General features: G+C 45.9%; 1 long non-coding RNA gene across 1 annotated transcript in view; it reads left to right on the top strand.

The window, feature by feature from the left end:
* Positions 1-1,027: 1,027 nt before the first annotated feature.
* Positions 1,028-23,348, top strand: part of LOC311592515 — a 51,487-nt gene continuing 29,166 nt past the window's right edge. Inside the window, exons 1-2 of the long non-coding RNA XR_014777433.1 lie at positions 1,028-1,112; positions 1,220-1,288. This is a non-coding gene — a long non-coding RNA (uncharacterized lncRNA). The remainder of the gene's footprint in view (positions 1,113-1,219; positions 1,289-23,348) is intronic.

Raw genomic sequence — 23,348 nt, 5'->3', positions numbered from 1 at the left:
CTGTAAATCATGTCATCTGAGCAGCTGGGCATATTTAGTTCAGGGACATGGTACTCTGTAGGAAGGTGACAGCTAGCTTCAAACAAAGTGAAAGGCTGCTGGGAAGAGAAGGCCTTGTTTGCTATTTCTCACAGGAGGAGAAGCTACAGGGGCCTAATTTTGGCTAGCATGGCAGAACATTGTAATGATTAGAACCATCCAGAAATGGAAGAAGCTGCTCCAGAGGGCCTTGATTTACAATCAGAGAGGTGTTGAGTCAGAGTCCACATCCCCTGCGGGGCTGGGGTGTGTGCATGGAGTGCTTTATTGTAGGATAATTGACACAGGAAGTGGAAAATTTTGGGGGGAAAGCTCTAAGGTCACTTCCAGACATTCTAATTCTATGTGTTAAATTCTGGTTAAGATCAGCTGACCTCAACTGACTCACACTGAAGATCTTACCTGATGAGGGGTGGGGAGTGTGATGGATGAGGGGGCCTAGAGCAAGTGTGATTAGGGTGTGAAGTTTCCCTATAACAGGTTTGCTTGTTTGCAGGCCGGTCATTGGCTGACCATGTTATTTTAAGAGGATGTGGGAACTTCAAGAAGTAAGGTCTGCCTAGAAGAGGGCTTGTGTTTTATTTTTGTTTTTGTTTTTCTGAGACAGGATTTCTCTTGTAGTCCTGGCTGTTATGGACTCACTTTGTAGATCAGGCTAGCCTTGAACTCACAGAGATCTGCCTGCCTCGGCCTCCCAAGAGCTGGGGTTAAAGGCGTGCCTCACCTCACCTGGCCGGCTTGCGAATTTTATATTCCGTTCCCTCTGCCCACAGGTCCCTGTCTCTTCCCCTGCTTCCGGTCTGCTCCACCATGACCTCCATAGCATGATGGACTGACAGCTCGGAAGCTGTGAGCCAAAGGAAATCCTGCCTCCCTTGGGTTGTTTCTGCCTGGCATCCTCTTGCAGTAGCAGCAGCAGCGGCGGCGGCGGCGGCGGCGGCGGCGGCGGCAGCAGCAGCAGCAGCAGCAGCAGCAGCAGCAACACCCACGCAATACCCGAAAGTGCAGGCAGTAAAAAGGAGCTTGAAGGAGGCTACCTTAGCTCCGCACTTCCTAGATCCGTTGGTGGAATGGTCAGTTTGCTTTTCTGGGATAGTTCTGTATACCTCCGCTTGGAGAGGTTCCAGGTGTTGCAGCGGCTCAGCTGCTGTAAGGCTTTCCTCTCTCTTCTCTCCACTAGGTCCTTCCCGCAAATCCTGCTCGGCATATCCAGCGCCAGCCACGATGAGTCTGAGTTCCAGATTTGAAGGTAAAATGAAAAGCACTTGAAATTAGCCAGTGGAGTCCAGACCGAAGTTCTATTTTTATTCCCTCCCTGTTGAGGCCAGTGGTTGAAGGTTTGATTCAAATGCCTGATGTGTCTCTCCTGCATTGCCTTTAATTGGTTTTGTCGGCTTCATTTGATTTTGTTTTGACTGGAGTCCTGCTGCATAGTCTGGGCTTTCTCTTCACATAATGCAATGTACCAATGATGGAGCTATCTGACTGCAGTCCCTGCCTAATGGGCCAGGCATTCCCTCCCCCTCCTCAACTTACGCTAGAGCCACATCTGGCAGACCGTGTAGCATCCCATTGTACTTAGTGCAGTGGGGGCGTAAAAGAATTTTGAGAGTGTAAACAGAACTACACAAATGTCAAGTTTATGTAGCCATTTGCTGGTAGGTTAGCAGCAGATCTGGGTTTTGTTGGTTTTTATGGTGTGTAACTAGATGGCTGTAACTGTCATTGTAAAATGACACCTCCAGTTTTTGGTGGCTTGATGAATCTGTAGTTTTAATATGATTCTTCTTCCTTGGTATATAATCCCAGATGAAGATCCGTCTTCAATTTTGTTTTCCTACTTAAAACATCCCATGCCAATTTAATCAACTTTATGTGACAGACATTATCTATCTAATCTATCTATCTATCTATCTTCTATTTGTTTTTAGTGTTAATGTTGACAGGTTGGAAACAAACTTTTTTGTGTGTTCTGTTTGAAGATAAATCCTCCACCTGTGCTTTGAGGAACACAAGCTTTCTAAAGTTTGCCAGGGCACTGCTGTCCCAGCTGAACTCTTACATGCAGAGGGCGTGGGGAACACCCTGCTCGCATTGCAACCAAATGATTGCCTCGTGTGTAATCCTACTGAAAGATCATTTGGACCAGTGAGATGGTTCACTGGGTAAATGCAACTTGCCATGTAAGCCTGGTGACCTGAATTTGATCCCCAGAACCATGGAAGAAGGAGAGGACTGACTCTGCAAAGCTGCTGGCCTTTGGTCTCTACATGCCTACCTGCACTCACACACGTCATACACGCCCAGCAGCACACATTAGTAATTAATAAATAAGCTTTAAAAAGCACATTACAAGTTCACATTTAGATACAGTCCTTAGGTCTAACCACTGATTCTGCACTCGCTTATGTGGTGCTTTCCTCCTCCCTCCCCCGGCAAGGATCTAAAATCAACCATACTAAACATCACAGAAAGGATGTAGAAAAAAAAAATAATAAAGCCATGAAAGATTTTATTTATCTGGGCCCATTTTTTTCTTTACATTTTTTTCTTGTCCATTATGAGAAAGAACGAAAGAAGAGAGAAGCACAGCAAGTTCTCATCAAGAATCATTATCAGATGAAATTATAAAAGGTTTCACAGGAGCTGAGCATGTTGTTAGGATTCTGTTTCAGTCTGCCTATCTGTGATGTCATTGCCTACCTGCCATGGGGGCGTGGCCTTGGCCGGTATATGAAAGGACAGACCTACCTCGCCCCTCCCCCCCCTTACCCCCTTACTCCCTTTCCCTCTACCTCTTCCTCTCTTCCTCTGTCTGTCTCTGTCGCTGTCTCTCTCTCTGGGGTGCCCCTCCCCCTTTCCTTCTCTCGCCATACTCATTCAATAAACTCCTCATCTAATATATCTGTTGTTTGGTATCTTATTATCTTATTATTGAACATAAAACTGGTGCTGAAAACCGGGTTTTGGCACCATTTTCATGATTAATATAAGAAATAAGAAATAAGATACCAGGCAGCAGATATTAGAATATATGGGGTTTATTAAATGAGCATGGGGAGAGGGGTACCCCAAAGAGGGGAGCGTACAGAGACAGAGACATAGGAAGAGAGAAAGAGGGTAAAGGGGTACAAGAGGGGAGGCGGGGAGAGAGGGGGAGAAAGAGGGAGGAGAGAGAGAGAGGGTGAGGTAGGTCTGTCATTTTATATACTGGGCAGGGCCACGCCCCTATGGGAGGTCAGCAATGGCATCACAGGTAGGAGACTGAAGCAGAATTCTAACACATGTAGATCACATTGGTTAGAACACTTTTCTGGTATGCAGGAGCCCCTGACTTTGGCCCTCAGGAAACCCCTTCTCTCCCCAGCAAACACAGAGTTTTACAGGAATCCTAGTTCCCATTTTTTTCACGAAAAGTGAAAACTAGAGAAAGCCAAAGGGGCAATGTGTTTGCCGATGCATGTCTGTGTGACAAAGACAGTGCACCCCAGGCAGCCAGTGGCTCAGAGATAATTGTAACAGAGATTTGGAAACTGCTGCCTATGGCTCTGGCAGTGGGATCCCAGCAGCTTGAAAAAGCAGGAAACAATACACAAGGAGACCATTGTCAACCTTGTATTAGGAGTTGCCATCCTGGGAACAAACAGCTGTCCTCATAGAAAGAGCTGCCTTTGTCATCCTGACCATCTGTGCTCAGATTGAAAACATGTAACTCACAAGAGGAGTTTTGGGTGCTGAGCCTTAAAGACAGGAAGGCTTCTTAAGCGGGCGCACTGAGTGAGTATAAGTGGGTACGATCAGATTTCTTAACTCAGATGTCTTAACGACCAAAACAGAAACCAAAAAAGCAAAACAAGACTTGCCTTCATTCATCTTAGAAGTCACTACATTTATTTTATTTTATTTTATTTTTTACCTCTAGCTACTTCCAAACATGTCAGGGTCGAAAGTGGAGGGGTCTTGTTTCTGTAAGTTTGCAGAGGTTGGGAAGAGATCCTCAAGTGGCTCAATAATAAAGCTGTCTCTTCAGAGCTGCCTTACATCTGGGCACCCAGGAAGCTGACAAGATTTCTCTGGTTCTCTAGCTGCTGCTACCACACACACACACACACACACACACACACACACACACACACACACCATATACACACACACAGACACACACGATACACAGACACACACACATACCACACACACACACGCACACACACACACACACACACACCCCATATACACACACAGACATACACCATACACAGACACACACACATACCACATACACACACATACACACCCACCATACACAGACACACACACGCCACAGACATACACACACACGCACACACAGCTGAGACAGACAGGGAGTAGGGGGGAGAAGACAGACAGACAGAGACAGACAGAGAACTTGCACGAAGCCTGTGAAAGCCTGGATGAATAGCCCATGGGTATGTTTGCCTGGAAAACTAGGTCATGGCTAAAAAGAGGTTGAGCGTGTATTTTGAAGCATGCTTGACGCTGGGAATGGAACTCATGCCACTCCTGAAAGTATCCTGGAGACTGTGAGTCCAGCAGAAGACAATAATGGAGACATCACATGATGGTTCCCATCTCTCCCTGATGCCAGCTGCAGGGTCACTCTGTCTGTGTTAAGCTGGGAATATAAGCAGTTGAAAGAAATACATTTTCAGATAAGATTAATTCTAAACTTAAAAGACAGGAAAACAATATCCTTAAAGAGTTTTTAGTGAAATTAAAAATCATCACAAAGAAAAGTGCTTAAGTGTAGACGTGACTCAGGGATGGCAGTAAGTCCAAATAGTAAAGCAGGGTTTGCCAGTTTCTATGTTCAAATGCCATTGTGCACTGGGAAAGGAAGAAGTCTTAGCATGCTATACATATGTATATCATGATGTCTGTATATATGTATGGAGACATATCTACATGTATGTATGTGTACATACAAACATAATTTATAGAGTATATATTTGAAGTAAAAATGAGAGGAAATTGGGTGTTTCTTTCCAATCTACTTTATTAAGTACGACTGACATGAAGCACTATACCTGTTTAATATATGCAACGTGACGAGTTGGCGCTAAATGGCCACGTTGGGTCGGTGGCACTGTTAAGGCCACAGGCATGGCCATCGCTCCCCAAGCTTGCTCTCACCCTTTTCTTACAGTTCTACTGTATTCCTACGGTAATGTGAATATGTTTCAGTAAGCAGGCAGGCACTTAAGCTGCAGTGCGCTACTGTTGGCTACAAGAGCGTGTGGTGCGTGTGGTGTAGAACAGAACTTCCCCTTCCTCAGAGCTGAAACTTTTTGACCATCTGATCATCATCTTTCCATTTGCCACTTTCCTGTAGCCCCTGGCAGATTCTTCTATCTGCTTCTATTGTTTAGCTTTTTCATTTCATCTGTCTTTTTTTTAAATTTTTGATGTGTGGTTTTTCTGTGTTGCCCAGTCTTGCCTTAGACATCAGGCTCAAATAATTCTGTTGTCTCAGTCTCCCAAGTAACTAAGGACTGCAAGTGCATGCCCACTGTATCTGGTGCAAGTTTGATTAGCTCAGATTCTACATGTAAGTGGAATCATACAATATTTATCTTTCTGTCTGACTTCTTTCATGTTGTTGCAATTGGCGGGTTTCCCTCGATTTTAAGACCAAAAAGTGTCCCACTACATTTCTTCTCCTATCCATGTTTAAAATTTATTTTTGTCCAAGATATATATTATTTTATTAATTTGTTCTTGTTACATCTCAATGGTTATCCTATCCCTTGTCTCCTCCCATTCTTCCCTCCCTCCCATTTCCCCCTTATTCCCCTCCCCTATGACTGTTCCTGAGGGGGATTACCTCCCCCTGTATATGCTCATAGGGTATCAAGTCTCTTCTTGGTAACCTGTTGTCCTTCCTCTGAGTGCCACCAGGTCTCCCCCTCCAGAGAAAATGGTCAAATATGAGGCACCAGAGTATGTGAGAAAGTCATATCCAACTCTCCACTCTACTGTGGAGAATGTTCTGACCATTGGCTAGATCTGGGTAGGGGTTTAAAGTTTACAGCCTGTATTGTCCATGGCTGGTGCAAAATTTATTTATTTGTTCACTTTACATCTGGATCGTAGCCCCTCCCTCCTCTCCTCCCGGTCCCATCTTCCCTTCCTCTTCCCCCTCCTTCTCCCCTGTTCTTCAGAGAAGGGGTGTCTCCCCAACCCACCCCAGCTCATCAAGTTGCACCAGGAGTGATAAGACTCCACTCCCCCCTCCCCCCAGCCTCCCCCCCATGTCCTGATGAGGCAGTCCTGCTGGGCAGGCAACAGCGTCCATGTCAGAGACAGCCCCTGCTCCCCTCACTAGGAGACCCCACATGAAGCCTGAGCATTTTTAAATGTACATTTAGAGTTTCATTTTTATTTAGATAAAACAGGAAACAGTTATCTCTTGAGATGTTAATGTTGGATTATCAGAATGCTTGGCTATGACAGGGTTAGCTGCACTCTATTTTGAGTCAGAGTAGAAAACAGAAGCTAGGCTTAAAGGCGCAGGCCTGCAGCGCGAGGCGAGCCAGGGGCTGAGGTAGCAGGAGGACTGCAAGTTCACGACCACCTTGGGCTACTGAGTGAGGTCAAACCAGCCTGAGCAACTTAGTGAGACCTGATATGAAAACATGAAAAGAAGCATGGGACTGTAGCTCAGTGGCAAAGGGATCACCTTTACCACGAGGCCCTAGGTTTCAGCCTTCAACACCAAAACAACAGTGATGACATTACTTTTAATTTCAGAGTAACAACACCTGTAAGGAAACAGGATATTTCTACCCCACTCTCTCTAATGAATAGCGAACAAATGAATAAAAGAAAAAAATAGGTATGCTGGCTGCCTACCTGTGGTGGCACACGCCTTATATCTCAGCACTCGAGGGGCAGAGGCAGGCAGATCTATGAGCTCAAGGCCAGCCTGGTCTACAGAATGAGTTCCAGGACATCCAGGACTACACAGAGAAATCCTGTCTCAAGAAAGAAAAGAAAGAAAGAAAGAAAGAAAGAAAGAAAGAAAGAAAGAAAGAAAGAAACACCCAAATGGCGTGGTGGTGCACACCTGTAATCCCAGCACTTGAGACAGAGGGGGGTGGATCTCTATGATGCACATGGGTGCATATATTCATGCAGGTGCACATGTATGTATATGTATGTGTATACAAGCCAGAGATCAATTTTGGGTATTCCTCATGCTATGACATGTCTCTTCCTGGCCTGAAGCTCAGCCTAATAGACTACACCATCTCTGTCTCTCTAGTATTAGAAGTGCAAGACTGCGAAACCATTTAGCCTTTTTACACAGGAGCTAGGGCCAGACTAGATCCCCATGCTGCGAGGCACACATGTTACCAGCTGCTTGGCCTCTGAAGCTCAACCACCTCCCAGCACGTCCACGCTGAGGACTGAACATTTAACATGTGGACCAGCAGGGCACATGCAAACCGAGAACTCGTTGCACTAAGGAGACAGTGCCAAGGACATAGCACACCTCTTGTCTATATTTCTCCCCCAAGCCCACAGTGTACTGGTGTGGAGGAGTGCCACCATGAGATGGCTTTTTCATCCATTTATGGACCACATATGGAGGTACAGGCCTATGTGGGGTTTGTTGATTTATACTAAGGAATAGGAAAAACTTTTTTTTTTTAAACAGAGAGGATTTGGGTAAAAATCCCAACAACATCTGTAGGAGGAAACAGGGTTTCTGAGCTCAGAATTTTCTTAAATTATTTGTCAACCCAAGCTTGAGTGTCTGGGGAACACAAGATGGCTTTCTGAAGGCTAGGATAAGCTCACCTCTGCCTTAGTAGGTAGATTCTTAACTGGAATGCACACACATTAGGGCTGTTGCAAAGCTAGCACAAGCTCACTCTCCAAAGCTAGTCTGCCTCTCTTTGTCTCTCTTTCTCCCTCTCACCTTTCATCCTTCTCTGTGTGTGTGTGTCTGACGTGTGTGTGCGTGCACGCGTGCACGCGTGCAGGTATGTAGATCTGATTGTGTTCACAGAGGCCGGAGGTCTGCCAGGTGTCTTCCTCTATCGCGCTCTACCTTAGTGTTTGAGATGGGGTCTTTCACTGAACCTGGGTCTCATGGTTTCAGCTGGAGTCACTGGTTAGTGATCTCAGGACCTGCTCGTCTTATCACTCTCAGTTCTGGGTTTATACTACCATATTTGGTTTTTACGTGTGTGCTGGGGAGGCAGTGCTTACATAGCAAGCACTTTATCCACCACACACTGGGACATCTTCCCAGGCTTCCGATGACATTTTCAGACGCACTGGTTGGGATCGCTTCTTTCTGAGAACTAGTCCTACCAACCATCCGCACACCTTTGACAAGAATGGAGCATGGCTAGTGTGGCTGAAGGACTGATTTTCCAGTCAGCTCAGGGCCTCTGGTCTTCCTTAGTGACCAGCTTCTTTCTTATTGTCTCCCTGGGGCCCCATTGCTCCTCTGCCTGTCCCCCCACACTTCTTTTTGTTTTTCTGCCTCGATCCACACACACTACCCCAGCACACACACTTCCTTACGACGTACCTGGCTTGGCCCAATGTCTGAGTAGCATCCTTGTCCATACTTTAGATGACATCATTCTTTTTTGCTTGACTCAGAAACACCCTCCAGCACTATGTGGCTTCTGCCCTCAGCACTCCTGATTAGTTGTAAGGTGTCAATGCGGCTGGAACAAATCACAGAAACCCAGACTGAGCCACTGATCTGGTGGCTTCTGGTCTCCCGGCTCAACTGGTGAAGCGCATGTGCTTTCTCATAGCCTACCCTGAGTTTCACCACTCTCCTCAGGCCCTGCGCACGCCCTTTCTGCTTACCTTTGGCAAGGGAATTTTCTCTATGGCTATCGCGGCCTTGCTATAGTTGAATCTGGAGTGTCCCAAGAGGTCTCTGTGTTGAAAGTTTGGTCACAATCCCATGGTGCTGTTGGGGAGTGGTGAGGCATAAGGGGGTGGCGGGGAGGGGAGGGAGGGGGAGGGTCATTGGGAGGGTGTGTCCTTGTCCTTGAAGAGTATATTGGGACCTCGGCCCCCATCCCTTGCTCTGTGTTTTCCTGGTGACTATGATGTGAGCAGCTTTCTTCCGCTACGTGCTTTTTTCCCATGATGTTCTGCTTTACCACAAGCCCAGAAGCAGCTGGACCATACGACCATGGATAAAAAGCTTTGAAACAGTGAGCAAAATAAATCACCCCCAACCATGTCAGCTCTTTAAGCTGTATTTTATCACTGAACACTGGCTATTTTCTTGTCCCCCTTCTCCCTTCAACTTACTGTAACCAGACTTTGTCCCTGCGGTATCCCTGAGATCAAACGTGTCAATAGCCTTTGTATTGTGAGACCCAGTGGCCAATTATCTATTCTCTTATGAAGTTACCTGTCAGATGCGGCTGTCCCAGTTGGTCCCTGAGCCTTCCCTGATGTTTTCTTTTACCATGCATCTCTCTGCCAAATGGCAGCTCTAAGTCAGCCCTTCCCTGGCTTCTCCTATTTTGTTTCTTTTTCTTCCTGACTTCCAAATGTGAGAGTGTCTCAGATCTCTGTCCTTAGCTCTGTCTTATTCACAAAGAATCTCCTCTAGTCCTTTGGCTGTAAAACCCACCTATAGGCTGGGCATCGCAAAATGCTCATCCTTAGCCTTAGCATCACTCCTGAATCCCACAATGTTTTTCTCACTGTTTGGTCACTATAGTTCCCTTATCCAGGTGGGGGTGCGTTCCAGCGGTAACAGTGACCTTGTTCTCGCAGGGCATCTGTAGATTGGAAGAGTGAGTGCTGGCGTGGGAGGAGGTTCTTGCCCGTTTCTCTCCTCTGAAGACAGAGAAACCGAGAAAGAAGATAAGGTAGATGAACAGAGTGTACCCATAGCCGCCAGCTAGCACAGCCCCCTAAACACTGTGTGTCTCTTTGTTCCGCGTCAGTATCAACTGCTGCTGCTGGCAGCTCGCCGAGCTTTTAAGTTCATATCCACTGAGTTTTTATCTCAAAACAATATTCTGAGCTTTTTGAGATGTTTGGCTCGTGTAATGATTCGTGCAATGGACAGGGTACCAGAGAGAGTTGGAGCGAACGTGCTACGTGCGGATGTGGGTTTTGCATGGCAAATCCTAAGCTAGCCTGGGATGTGTACTGAAGATAGCAAGCAAATCAGCGGTGGGAAAGTATAAACTGAACTGTCACTGTTGCATGGCCCTGCTTGCTCGCTCAGAGAGAGCGCAGACGGGGAAGTAGCCTCTCACTCATGAGCTGAGGTCAGTAGCGGTGCCAGGCTGGCACAGACTGACAGCAAGGGCACTCAGGCAGAACTACACGTAGTAGATGCACATCTGAAGGTTAATGCTGGTCATGACACCAGACTGCAGGGGCACAGACTGGGGGTCATGTTTGGGTCTGTGGTTCTGATGTAGCCATGGGCCATGTTGTCCATGGTGGCCCGTGTTGCCACAGAGGGCCATGGCAATGTCTGTGTTGATGTCTGTGGGGTGTGATGCTGGGGGCCTGGGGTCCTGCTGCAGCTGGGAGCAGAGTTGATGTCCCTGGCCTGTGCTACCACTGAAAGCCATTTGGATGTTTGGGGTCTGTGTTGCTACCAGAAGGCATGTTGATGTCTGTGGGCTGGGCTGCTGCTGCTGACCATGTTGATGTCATGGTCTGTCCTGCCACTGAGTCCATGCTGAGGTCTGTGGCACATGCTGACGCCAGAGGCCAGGTGGATGTCCGTGGTCCATGCTGTCACCAGACACCATGTGGACATTTATGACCTATACTCCTGCTGACTGTGAAGGACAGGGAAGCTTCTGAAGTGGTACCAGTAACTGCAGACTCACAAGGAAGAAAGAGGGACATAGAAGAGTTCTGTGACAACCCTCACACCCCCCAAAGTAACAACTTAGACCAAAAACCATCAATGAGAACTCTTAAAAATTGTGATAAGAACCAGGCAGTGGTAGTGCACGCCTTTAATCCCAGCACTCAGGAGGCAGAGGCAGGTGGATTGCTGTGAGTTTGAGGCCAGCCTGGTCTACAAAAGTGAGTCTAGGACAGCCAAGGCTACACAGAGAAACCCTGTCTCAGAAAAAAAAAATTGTGATAAGGACGTTGAAGTGTAGCTCTCCACAAGAGATGGTGACTAATGGGAGTGAGATGGGGAGGACTCGCTTTTCTTTATGGAGCTAGCCACCAGGAGATTAACCAGGCTCCAGTGACTATATGAACAACACAACTTAGACTTGGTTTTTTCTTTTTTCTTTTTGATTAATTTTTTTGGGGGGAGGAAGTGGAGGCCAGAAGGGTGGGGGAAGACAGACCTGGGAGGACTAGGAAGAAAGAATGATTGGGGCATGTAACATAAAATTCCCAAATAAAAATATATGCTGCTAATATTATTCAAAAGACCTAGCGTGGCTGAATAAAGAAACCAGGCCCAGTTTCTAGATGGATGCCGCAGAAAAGGTGCTTCCTTTGAGCTACCTATGCAGACTGTTGGAGACAGTCTGATGGGTACATGGCTCTGGGGAAACAAGGAACAGGGAACTGGTCAAGATTTAGGGGTTCAGGTCACACCCCTGGACTAGAGGCTTTAAGTACAGCCAGCTAGATGATGGCTTTCCATAGTACCCACACAGTTGTGCTGGCAGACACTGAGGCTGAAGGTACGTGTATACACGGGGACCCAGGCATGTTTCAGGACCTTTACATAGGAACAGATGGCCACAGGGGGCGGGGGGCAAGCCATCCTGCTGAAAGGGTCAGTGCTCATTTTTTTTGGGAGTGTGACATTTGCCCCGAAGTTCTACCTGGGGTACATTGCTCTAGTCCTCAAACATACCATAGGGGTAGACACCATGTGGACGAAGTTCCTGCAAAGTACTGTGGAGACATGCCAGTTTGGATACAAGGGAACCAAACATGTTATAACTGTGAGAATGATCTTGAGGGGTCCTGCCAAACACTTCCAGGTGGCACTACTACCCCCCAGGGGGGGATGGGTGGCCACAGCCCATCTTGGGGCACAGGCACCCAGAAATCACTCAAACACTCCATGAGCTAGACAAGGTAAACTTTTTTTTTGGTTGTTTTTGTTTTTGTTTTTTCAAGACAGGGTGCATCTGTGTAGCTTTGGCTGTCTTGGACTCACTTTGCAGAGCAGACTGCCCTTGAACTCACAGTGATCTGCCTGCCTCTGCCTCCCTTAGTGCTGGGATTAAAGGCGTGTGCTACCATGCCCAGCTGTCAGGGTAAACTTTATCAGCCTGGTTCAGAGCCTGCCCACCAACCTGATGGGAGCTGATACATGACAGTGGATTATAGGGAAATAAATAAGGTAGTGTCCTCCATGTACAAACTGTGTATAACATTGCTGGGGCGTTGGGAGGCTTAGGAACATAGCCAGACTATTACCTTTGTGTGCTGGATTTGGTCTATGCAGTATTCACCACTGATATGACAGTAAAAACAAACCAAACCAAGCAAACAAACAAAAACCTCCACATGGGAAAGTCCCAGGGGCTGTTACTGCATTAACTCAGGGGTGTTTGGACAGCCCTGCTATAGTGTTATCTGACCTAGCACAATGGATAAAACCCACACTTTTTTCAGATATTCCATTACATTGATGGTAGTCTGCTAACCTCTATCTTCCAGATATAGTCTAATCCAGGGAGCTAGCTAGCTCGCCTGAAGGAGAGGCAGTGGCCACCCATGCCCCTTGGGGGTAGTAGTGCCACCTGGGAGTGTTTGGCATGACCCTCTGAAGATAAGTTTCACAGCCATTCAGATATTCACTACATTGATGGTAGTCTGCTAACCTCTCTCTTCCAGATATAGGCTAACTCAGGTCCAGGGATCTGTCTTGTAGTTGGCATTCTTGATTCCCCTGGTTAGGTGGGCTGGGTAGTCTTATGTCAACCTGACACAAGCTAGAGCCATCAAAGAGGAGGGAGCCTCAACTGAAAAAAAAAAAGCCTTCCTAAGATCTAGCTGCAGGCAAGTTGGTAGGGCCTTTTCTTAATTGGTGACTGGTGTTTGAAGGGTCCAGCCCATTGTGGGTGGGGTCATTCTGTGCTGGTAGACCTGGGTTCTATAAGGCTAAACAAGCCATGAGAAGCAAGGCAGTAATTAGCACTCCTCCATGGCCTCTGCATCAGCTTCTGCCTCCAGGTTACTGCCCTGTTTAGAGTCCCTGCTTTTTGTCTGCTTATTTGTTTTTTTTGAGACAAGGTTTCTCTGTGTAGCCTTGGCTGTCTGGGACTCACTTTGCAGCCTCGAACTCACGGTAACTCCCCCTACCTCTGCCTTCCCAAGTGGAGTTCCTGCTTTTTATGATGAACTGTTATATGAAACTGTGAGTGAAATAAACCCTTTCCTCCCCAAGGCACTTTTGGTCATGGGGTTTCATCGAGGCAACAGTGACCCTAACTAAGACATTAGATAATGTGAAAAGTACTGCCACAGGGGGTAATAGACAAGGTGCAGAACTCTCTGCTCCCCAACATAGTGAAGGAAAATGCAGGAGTCTGTGGGGCTACTGGACAACTAGTAGGAAACTGAGTCTCCATCATCAATTTGGGTAGGAAGAGAGCAGCATGGGACTGGACAGAAGCTTGCATCCAGTGAAACAGGTACAGACATGTGGCCATTGACAGGACTTGTCCTGCTGGTGAACTGTGTGTTGATGAAGAAGGATCAGCTGGGGGCTCTGGCCCCATATAGCCCACAGGCTTCTGGTCCTGCCTGTGGAAGGGCTCGAGGGATTATCATAGAGGACAAGCTGGTCTTGAGATATTGGCCACTTACTCTATTGCTTCCCCTGGAATTACAAGCATGTGCCACCGTACCTGTCTCTTCACGAGACTGCTGGTTATCAAGCTCTAAGCAACAAGCACTCTGATGACTGAGTGATCTCCCCGGTCCTTTCTGATGACCTCTTAGCCTTGCTTGACTTGTGCCATGGGTCATATGATCACGGGAGCATCTGGATGTTACGTGTGTTTTGTGTTTTATCTCAAGGGATACATACCAGAAGCTGGAGCAAGGAAAATATTCCAGTGCCTGAGGTGGTCACAGCAACCTCGTCCTTGGGAGGGGTCTGCAGGTTGGAAGAGTAAATGCTGATGTGGGAGGGGGATTCTCCTTTGAAGACAGTGAGAGAAAGGATAAGATCTGGTAGACAGGAGCATATGCACATTAGCAGTCATTTAGCCGCCCTGAGCAGTGGGCCTGTTTCTCTCTGTTCTGTATATACATACACTGCTGCTGCTGCTTATGGGCACTGGCTGGCACCCTGTCTCCTGGTTGATGAGTAACACAATGTCCAATCCGCTGTAGGACACACCGAGTTCTCTCACTGGTATCTAGAAACAGTGCTGTGGAGCTTTGGAGGCCTTGGGTTTGTGTGACAAGACACTGTAATGAAGTTACTGGGTTTCTCTCCCTTCCTCATCCTCATTACCCGTCACCCTTCTTTCTTTTTTGGCTTACCTTCTGCATTTACTCTAGCGAGATGGTCCCCAAGTCTGCTCCTCTTCTCAAAGCTACCACTTAAAAAAAAATTGACAATCTGTTTTTTTTATTTACGTGTCTATGTGTGTATCTATGTGTGTGCCATGTATATGCTGGTGTCTGCAGAGGCCAGAAGATGGCGTTGGCTCCCCAGGAGCTAGAGTCACAGGAGGTTGTGGGCTGCCTGACGTGGGGTGCTGGGAACTGAATTTGCATCCTCTGAAGGAAGACCAAGTGCTCAGCCTCTGAGCTATCCCTCCAGCCCCCCTACTTTTTCTTGATGGAATGCTTACAAGACATCCTGGCTTCATCCCCACCCTCTGCCTGTATTTTCCACAAAACAGCCACAGTGACTGCTTAGCAACTTAAATTAGAGGAAGTCACTTCCTTACACCAGCTTCCCATAAAACCTAGATTCCTAGCCTTCTTTACAAACTACAATGATCTGTTCATCACTTCCTTCTGACCTTACCTTTCTCCTAAGCTCTTTTGTTTTGGCTGCCCTAGCCAGCTTTGGATTCCTTTAATCCAACAAGCCACTGCTGCCTCTGCTTTTCTTGTGGCTTCAGCAAGTCCAAATGGCATCTCCTTAGAGAGCTTTCCAGAACATTCAGTTCTGCAAGAGCCCAAACCCTGGCTGCACCATCTCTTAATGGTCAGTGACACTTATCTTTCCATTTTCTTATTTATTTGTTATCATCTGTCAAACTAGAAGGCCTTCCTCTGTTCTCGTATTTTCTGCACAATTTGGTGTAACACCTATGTGTCACCCTGATGACAATTACATGTGGGAGCCTGAGGCTTGGAAGAAGAGGCTGGAGGCGTGTTCAGTGAAGGCCTCCTAAGGTCTGGTGACTTTATCTGCTGACTATCTCCTGAGTGTCTCTGTATTCCAAGGCTTTCTCTCATGACACAGGGTCGTCGTGATCACTTCCGTGGTAACTTCCAGAGTTTCCCAGCACCTTTCTTTACCTTTGACTTTTGTCCCCTCTAGATCATATTCCCATTTCTAAAACGGAAGTGTGGTGCGACCCTTCCACTTAACATGTTTGAAAAGTTCCCAGGCATTTGTGAGATAAAGCCAGTCACCTAACATAGCCCCCAGGGCAGTTTGCTTCTCCATTGGTTTCTTGCCTTGTTATCCAGGACTGTACAGCTGCCCAGGGGACTCTATGATTACCTAATTTCCCTTGAAACTGGCTGTTCTCCTTCTTTCCCTGTGGTCTTAGAATGTCTGGTATTTGGAAGCTATGTGACTTTAGGATGTTACCATTTCTTCTGAGCCTTTGTTTCCTAATAATCATAATTTATCACTGGGTAACATGTGTGTGTGTGTGTGTGTTCCTAGCAAATTCTACCTACTTTATCAGCAATGTTAATGCTTATAACAATATCATTGGGTAGTAGATGGTGGAGCTAATGAATTTCTGCTAGTTTCTAGACTTGCTTGCTTTAATGGGAAGTAACCTTATCTGATTAAAAATTCAAACTTCCAACTTTTGATTGTTTGATCTTCTGTCTAAGTTTATCCTCTGTGCTACCTAGAGGCCTTGACAATGGCACTATCACATCCTAGGACTCTCAAATGTACAGGGATAAGATAGCAGCTTGTTCCCAGACTCCACCCTGGCCATGTGCTAGTGAGGGATCAGTGGGGATTGCTCAGGAATCTCATGATTTAAGGCTTTGGAGTTTCCCAGTAGTCCTTTACAGGATCCTAAACTTTGTCTGAACCCACGTTCCAGGGACACACTGGAGCCTCCTGATAATGGCCTCTGGGCACAGGAGTAGCCAGAACAACAGAGGCAAATGGAATCTGACAAGTGAGTAATTTGGCTCCAGTTATCTTTTTTTTTTTTTTTTTTTTTAATCACGGTAGAGAGGTTCAGGCCTCCACCCAGTATTTTGTAGCTGGGAGGATGAAGATAGATAATGGCATGCCCTTTCCTTCCAGGGTGTGCTGGGAAATGTTAGAAAAAGGAGTTTGGTGCCAGTGGGGCGGCTTAGCCTAGAGTGCTGCCCCCAGGACTGCAGAGTGTTAATGACAACCTTTGGCTAGACCATCAAGGGAAGACCTGGGTGAGCCAGGTCACCTGGTGGGTGTGGTTATTTGAATCTATGTTAAAGGTTTAGTTGCATTGACCTCTGTAAATTTCATGTAGTTTGGCAGTCAGATTGGCTACTACGTCAATAGATTCCTTAAAAATTAAGCTAAGAGCCAGGCAGTGGTGGTTTATGCCTTTAAGCCCAGCACTTTTGAGGCAGAGGTAGGTGGATCTCTGTGAGTTTGTGGCCAGCCTCGTCTAGAGAGCTAGTTCTAGGACAGCCAGAGCTACAGTAAAGCCCTGTCACAATGAATAAATAAATAAATAAAAATAAATGAATAAATAAAAAAATAGCTGCCCTATATTAGAGTCTGTGTTAAGTGCTTTGGTAAATGACAAGGCGAATCATGGTCTGACAGAAATGCACATCAAGGGGATTATAAGACACACAGACAAACAACTGAATCACTGCAGAGAGCCACACTGACTCACGTGAAATCATAGAGCAGGAAGTTCAGAGGAGGGAGAGACACTTGTGACTAACTCAACACCTGAGGTAAAGTTTTAGAGAGAAACATTCGAGCAGAGCTTGGTAGGATTGGAGCTTCAGGAGGCGTGGCCTGGGGACGGTGAGTCGGAGAGCCAGGTGTATGCTGAACTTCTGGAAGTTTTGCCTGTGGTGAATGTGTATGTGCGTGCGTGCGTGCGTGCGTGCGTGCGTGCGTGCGTGCGTGTGTCTGGAGGCTGGAGAATAACGTTTGCTTGTTGCTTCTTGGGTGCCATCCTCTTTGGACTTTGAGAAGGGATCTTTCACTAGTCTAGAGCTCACCAGATAGGCTAAGCTAGTTAGCCACCAAGCCCCAGGGATCTGCGGTCTCTTCCTCCCCAGCGTTAGGGTTACAAGCACAAGCCACACAACTTGCTTTTTCACACGGGTCCTGGGGACCAAACTGAGGTCTTCATGACAGTTCTCTCTCCAAGCCCTGGGCGTGTGAACTCAGCAACCGGAGCAGATGAGTGTTCTAGGAAGGGGGAGGGGAGGACGGGATGATTGGCGAGGGAAAAATGTCAGGGTAGAATGAATACAGCTGAAAGAGGCAGAAGGCAGAAATGAATAAAAGTGCGGGAGATTTGCTCGTATGTGTGGCTAGACAGACTGAGGAACTGCTTGGGAGCACCCAGGCCAAGCATATGTGAAAGCCGAAGCTCCCTCCATTTTGGACTGAAGTTTGAGGTCTGCACACCATGTTTGGGTAGAAGTGTAGAGTTGGGCTGTGGGAGGAAACGGCTGTGAGGTAGAGCCCACAGGGTCATTTGGGCTGCTTTGAGAAAAAGCAGTGGAATTAAGACTTCAGCAGCGGGGGCAGCGGGGGCAGCGGGGGCAGCGGGGGCAGCGAGGGCAGCGGGGGCAGCAGGGGGGGCAGTGGGGGCAGCTGGGGTATGGGGGTTGGGGGTCGGGGGAGGGGAGGGGAGTGTGTTGTGGAAAAGTTAAGTAAGAGTCAATGAATGCAAAGGTGAGTTACTGCTTGGAACCCGATGAACCAGTTTAATTCCTGGTTCTGCCACTTACCTTTTGCATGTGACCTTACGCAAGTTACTTAGCCTTCATAAACCTCCTCAGTTTTCTCATCTGAGATGGGGTAGAAAACAACATTTTCTTCCGAGATGGTTGTGAGTGTTACATTGGGTGCCTGGCCTATGAGTGCTTCAATAAAAACTAGTTATTCAGGCCAGGAGGCACTTGGAAAGCAGGCAGATCACTGAGTTCAAGGCCAGCCTGATCTACAAAGTGAGTCCAGGACAGCCAAGGCTACACAGAGAAAACTTGTCTCGAAAAATTAAAAAAACAAAACAAAACACCACTAACAACAATGACAAAAACTAGTTATTCAGAATGTTACCATTAGTAATGGAAACACTCTGGGTATGAATGTTGAGATCTGACCTTTTCAGGAAGTGGAGGAAAAGGAGTGAGGATGACCAGGAAGCAGTGGAGGAAGCAGCGGAGGAGGCCTCTGGGTTGTGGTGGTGTAGCAGTTGGGGGACCAGGTAGCCTCTGTTGTCTTCTGGCCACGGTTAGAGGAGACATCTTTAGCTTCGGAACGGATCAGCTGGCTAGGCTGATCACAGTACCAGGAGCTAGACGGCTTCAAAGACAATTGGTTGTCTGAGGTTCTGGAAGCTAGAAATCCAGATTTAAAGTGTCCGTCAAATCAAAGAGACAACATCTTCCCCATACCATTCTCCTTGCTTGAGAGGGTCTGTGCTGACTAACCTCTGGCAACCTTTGGCTTCCAGCTGCACCATCTTAGAACCTGACTCCAGTCACTTGGCACTTCCCATGTGCCCGTCTGTGCAAATTCTCCTCTTTCTAAGGTCACCTGTCCTTATAGAGTGGGGCCCACCTTATCCCACTATGACTTCACCTTCAGTGATTAAAACCGAAACTGCCCTATTTCTAAATGAGGTCACATGTCAACACTGCACATCTTCCTCAGTGGCCTGAGGAGACAGAGTTTCTCACGGAACCTGGCACTCACCAGATGGCCTGGGCTTCCTTACCAGTGACTTCTAGTTATCCTCCTGCCTCTGCCCTTTCCCTCACCTCTCTTAGCCCAGTGCTGGGGTCACAAGCACATGTTATCTGCCTTGCTTTTATGTGGGTGCTAGGGGTCCTCATGTCCACACAGCAAACACTTTACCACATGGACTATCTTCCCAGCACTCCCCGCCCCCTTAAACGTTCTCTAAATTATATGGGAAATGAGTTTATTTACCCAGTTCACTTGTGAAAAAATATCATCATAGAGTTGTCACAAAGAAAAAGGAACATGTCCGAGCTGTCAGGGCTGCATCATAGCATAGAGGGGTAAGAAGTGAGGAAAGTCTTCCTTAGGACACAATCAGGACTTGAGCGTCTATCTTTGCTTGATCTAGCATATATACAAGATTTCTTTTAAAGTGTTCTTTTCCCAGAGAAGATATGTAGCTTAGAATGAAGAACATTTCCTTTGAGAAAATGCTTTAAAGATAGTAATAATCTTAATTAAACAGTCTTTCACATCCAGAAGGGACCAAAATTATAAATGCAATGCAACTTTCAGGCATATGCTCTTTTTAATGATATTAATACATCTCCAGAGATAGTAGAAACTCCTTTCCTTAATTAGGTAGTATTTTATTAAATGTAGTGAAATCTCATGCTAGTTTGAGTACCGTTTTCAAGAATTAAATAACACCCAGAGCCTCAAATAAAGAGGATTTTCTTTCTTTTTCCTCAGAAAACCAGTTTTAGGGTGAGGGCGCAATGAATCTGTCTGTTAAACGAGGACAGTCTAAATTCCCCCAGGATTTGCTCAGCATGAATATATTATTGTTGATCCTACTTATACCAAGATGGCTATTTTTAAATAAAAGTTAGAATAGTTTTAATTACATGAAAATTCATTTTTCTCAATTGACCCATCTTTGAAATCAAGCCAAACTTACAAGCTAAATAATTTACCAATTCAGCTTTAATCACTCAGGGGTCATGGTGTGGGAGCAGCATGGGGGCTAGGCTGGTAACGAAAGACTGAGGTGCAGATTCTGTGATTAGAGAATGAAGGAGAATAAAGTCTGTGTAAAAGTGATGGAGGTTAAAACAATTATAAGGAACATTATGTACACCTTTATTTTAAAAAAAACCTGAAAACAGTTGGCTTCTTAGCAAACTGTAACCCTGTAAAGGACAAGGCCCAGTGGAAACTGTGAATGGGCCAGTTGAATTTTGGGATGTTAAAATGTGATTACAAACCTGTAATTAAAGAAATGACAGGCCAGGCACACTTGTATTCAAGAATAGTAATCCCAATGTTCATAAAATAGTCTAGTCATAGACAGAAGATGTACACATAGATGCACAGTCTCTAAACACAATACTAACACATGATTCATGAGAGTAGGCAAGGGTAGTATTTCTATGGAAGCTCATATAAGTTAGTAGTAAGGAATCTATCAATACTCTGAAGGAGAAAACATTAATTAAGAAGACGTTTGATTAAACTTAGCAACAATTCCTAATGAGCCAATTAGACAAAGCGAATAGCACATGCTGCCTTAAATGGTAATGTAAGCCTATTTCAGTTTAAACCAAGCCTAGACAGGAATGCTATATATATTGCCTTGGGGGTTCTTGCAAATAAAAGAAACTGATAAAAACAATTCTGAAAAGGAGGGGAAAAAACACTTCTTTTAAACACACACACACACACACACACACACACACACACACACACACACGCTTAGATTTTTCACGAACCTACTTTGTTTAGGGTTCTTTTTTTTTTTTTTTTTTTTTTTTTGGTTTTTCGAGACAGAGTCTCTCTGTGTTAGCCTTGGCTGTTCTGGACTCACTTTGTAGACCAGGCTGGCCTCGAACTCACAGCGATCCGCCCACCTCTGCCTCCTGAGTGCTGGGATTAAAGGCGTGCGCCACCACGCCTGGCTCTGTTTAGGGTTCTTAAACATCTTTACCTCCCTTCCAACCCCCCAACCCTAGATAGGAGAGGAAGAAGGTTAGGAGGAGGAAAACAGGGGCTGTAGACCTCTTTATTTCTTCCACCTGGGTAGGGTCATTGGTTTCTTTTTGGGGGGCGGCGCGGGGAGCAATGCCAATCTCAGTTGTCAGCAGCAAACACAGCAGGCAGTCCTGCGTCAGTCTCCTCCAGGGCGCCACCATTCTCCCTTTAGGCTCTCTTTTTTATACCCCTCAGAGTCCTTCAGCTAACTCCAGCTGGCACAAGGCAGTCATCAGCTGTGGACAAACTAAAATCCCACACATAGGAATAAAACAAAAACATGTTTGCATAACATGATTGAGTTTTTGAAGAAACCAAAACTTCTAAAAGTTTGAAACTTTTAGAATTGTAAGAGGATTTTGTTGGGTGTCTAGATGGAGGATAGATGTATGAAAATTAGCAATTTACAAATCTATTAGAAAAGCAAATGGCTGCAAATGGAGATATTAATGAATATTCATTAGTAACAGCAAACAAAATCAGAAGAAATATGACAACATAGGCAAGGACTTATACAAAGTAAATAACAAATAATGCATTAAAAGTTACATGTATTTTAAACAAAGATGTTACATGTATTTTTTAAAACAAAGTCATTATTTTAAAAAATACTTATTTTGTTTTATGAGTTTTTTGCTTACATGTATGTCTCTGTACCACGTGAGTGCCCGGAACCTGAGGAGAACTGGCGTTATGGAGGGGGTGATCTACCATGTGTGTTCTGCGAACAGAACCTGCTTCCTCTGCAGGAACACTCATATACTGAACACTCAAGCGCTGAGCCATCTCTCTGCATGGCCTTGGCTGTCCTGGACTCACTTTGTAGACCAGGCTGGCCCCGAACTCACAGAGATCAACCTGCCTCTGCCTCCCGAGTGCAGTCCAGTCTTTTAAAAGGACATAAAAACAAGACATGAGAAAATTGTAGTGCCATGTTTTTGGGTTGTTTTATGGCTTGAATGTGAAATATTTCTTTACTTATATGCTTGGACATTTGGCCCCCAATTATCAGTGCTGCTTTGGCAGCCTGTGGAACTGTTAGCAAGTGGGGCCTTGCTGGAGGAAGTAGGTCTCAGGTCTCAGGAGAATGGTCCTCATAGGCTGTAGCTAGAACTCATTCCAACAAAGCTTTCTGTCTTCTGCTCCACACTGTGGAACAAGTCCCAGCTACCTACACTGCTATCAGGAACTCCCATGGCTTCCCTGACCTCTCACACCGTGACTTGTAGTTCATCTTTTTCTTCTTTTTTTTTCTGTTATGTTATTGGTTAGAGCAATGAAAAAAGGTAGTTTATACAGGTAGGAGTACAATAGTAAAATTGTTATTTGCAAATTAACATATAAATTTCATACAGCTCTTACGAGAATCTTTCTGACTTTGGGATTCGGTAAAATGAACTTAATAAGCACCAAAATGTTAGCCTGGAAAATTTTATAGAAAGACTAATGTTACAAGATAACAGAATTATTACAGCTAAGTATCAGATTGGAGATTAGGAAATTGGTAGCCTAGTTCATTGGGGAAAGGATGCATTAAAAACAAAACAAAACAAACATAGATACAAAACTAAAATCTCTAAGATAATTTGGGAGTCTGTGTCCTCAGATTTCATAAACATTCATGGAGATAGGGAAAGATTGCCTCAACCCAGCACTCTCTCTTGTGTGCTTCCTGGTATACAAATGACCCTATTCTTGTTCAGGGATGCCAGAAACTGCACATGATTCAGTTAGATTTCACATGTGTATCTGTGCATATTTGGCAGTGTGTACGCATGTGTATGAAGGTCAGAGGACAACCCCGAGTGCCGTTCCCCCCACCCCCAGGTGCTTTCCACCCTTCATTTGAGGCAGCTCCCCTCACTAGCATGGAACTTCAGCTAAGGAGCCAGCTAGCCAGTGAGCTTCCTGGGATCTGCCTGCCACTGCTGGGATTCCAGGTGCGTGCTACCCTGCCTGGCTTTTTATGTGGGTTCCTGGGGGATTGAATTCGGGTCCTCGGGTTGTGAGAGAAGCACTTTGTGGACCAAGCTACCTCCTCTGCTCCTAGTGAAAACCTTTATAAGTCAAACAGTGTGAAGGCTTCCTCAGGGTGCACACATGAGGTGGGGTGCTGGGAATGGAGAATCACCTGCTGGACGCATGCCAGAGG

Source organism: Acomys minous (assembly GCF_964271855.1).
Source record: "Acomys minous genome assembly, chromosome: 2".
NCBI classification, from domain to species: domain Eukaryota; kingdom Metazoa; phylum Chordata; class Mammalia; order Rodentia; family Muridae; genus Acomys; species Acomys minous.
Note: the sequence above shows the minus strand (reverse complement) of the source record. Positions and strands in the feature narration are given on the sequence as shown.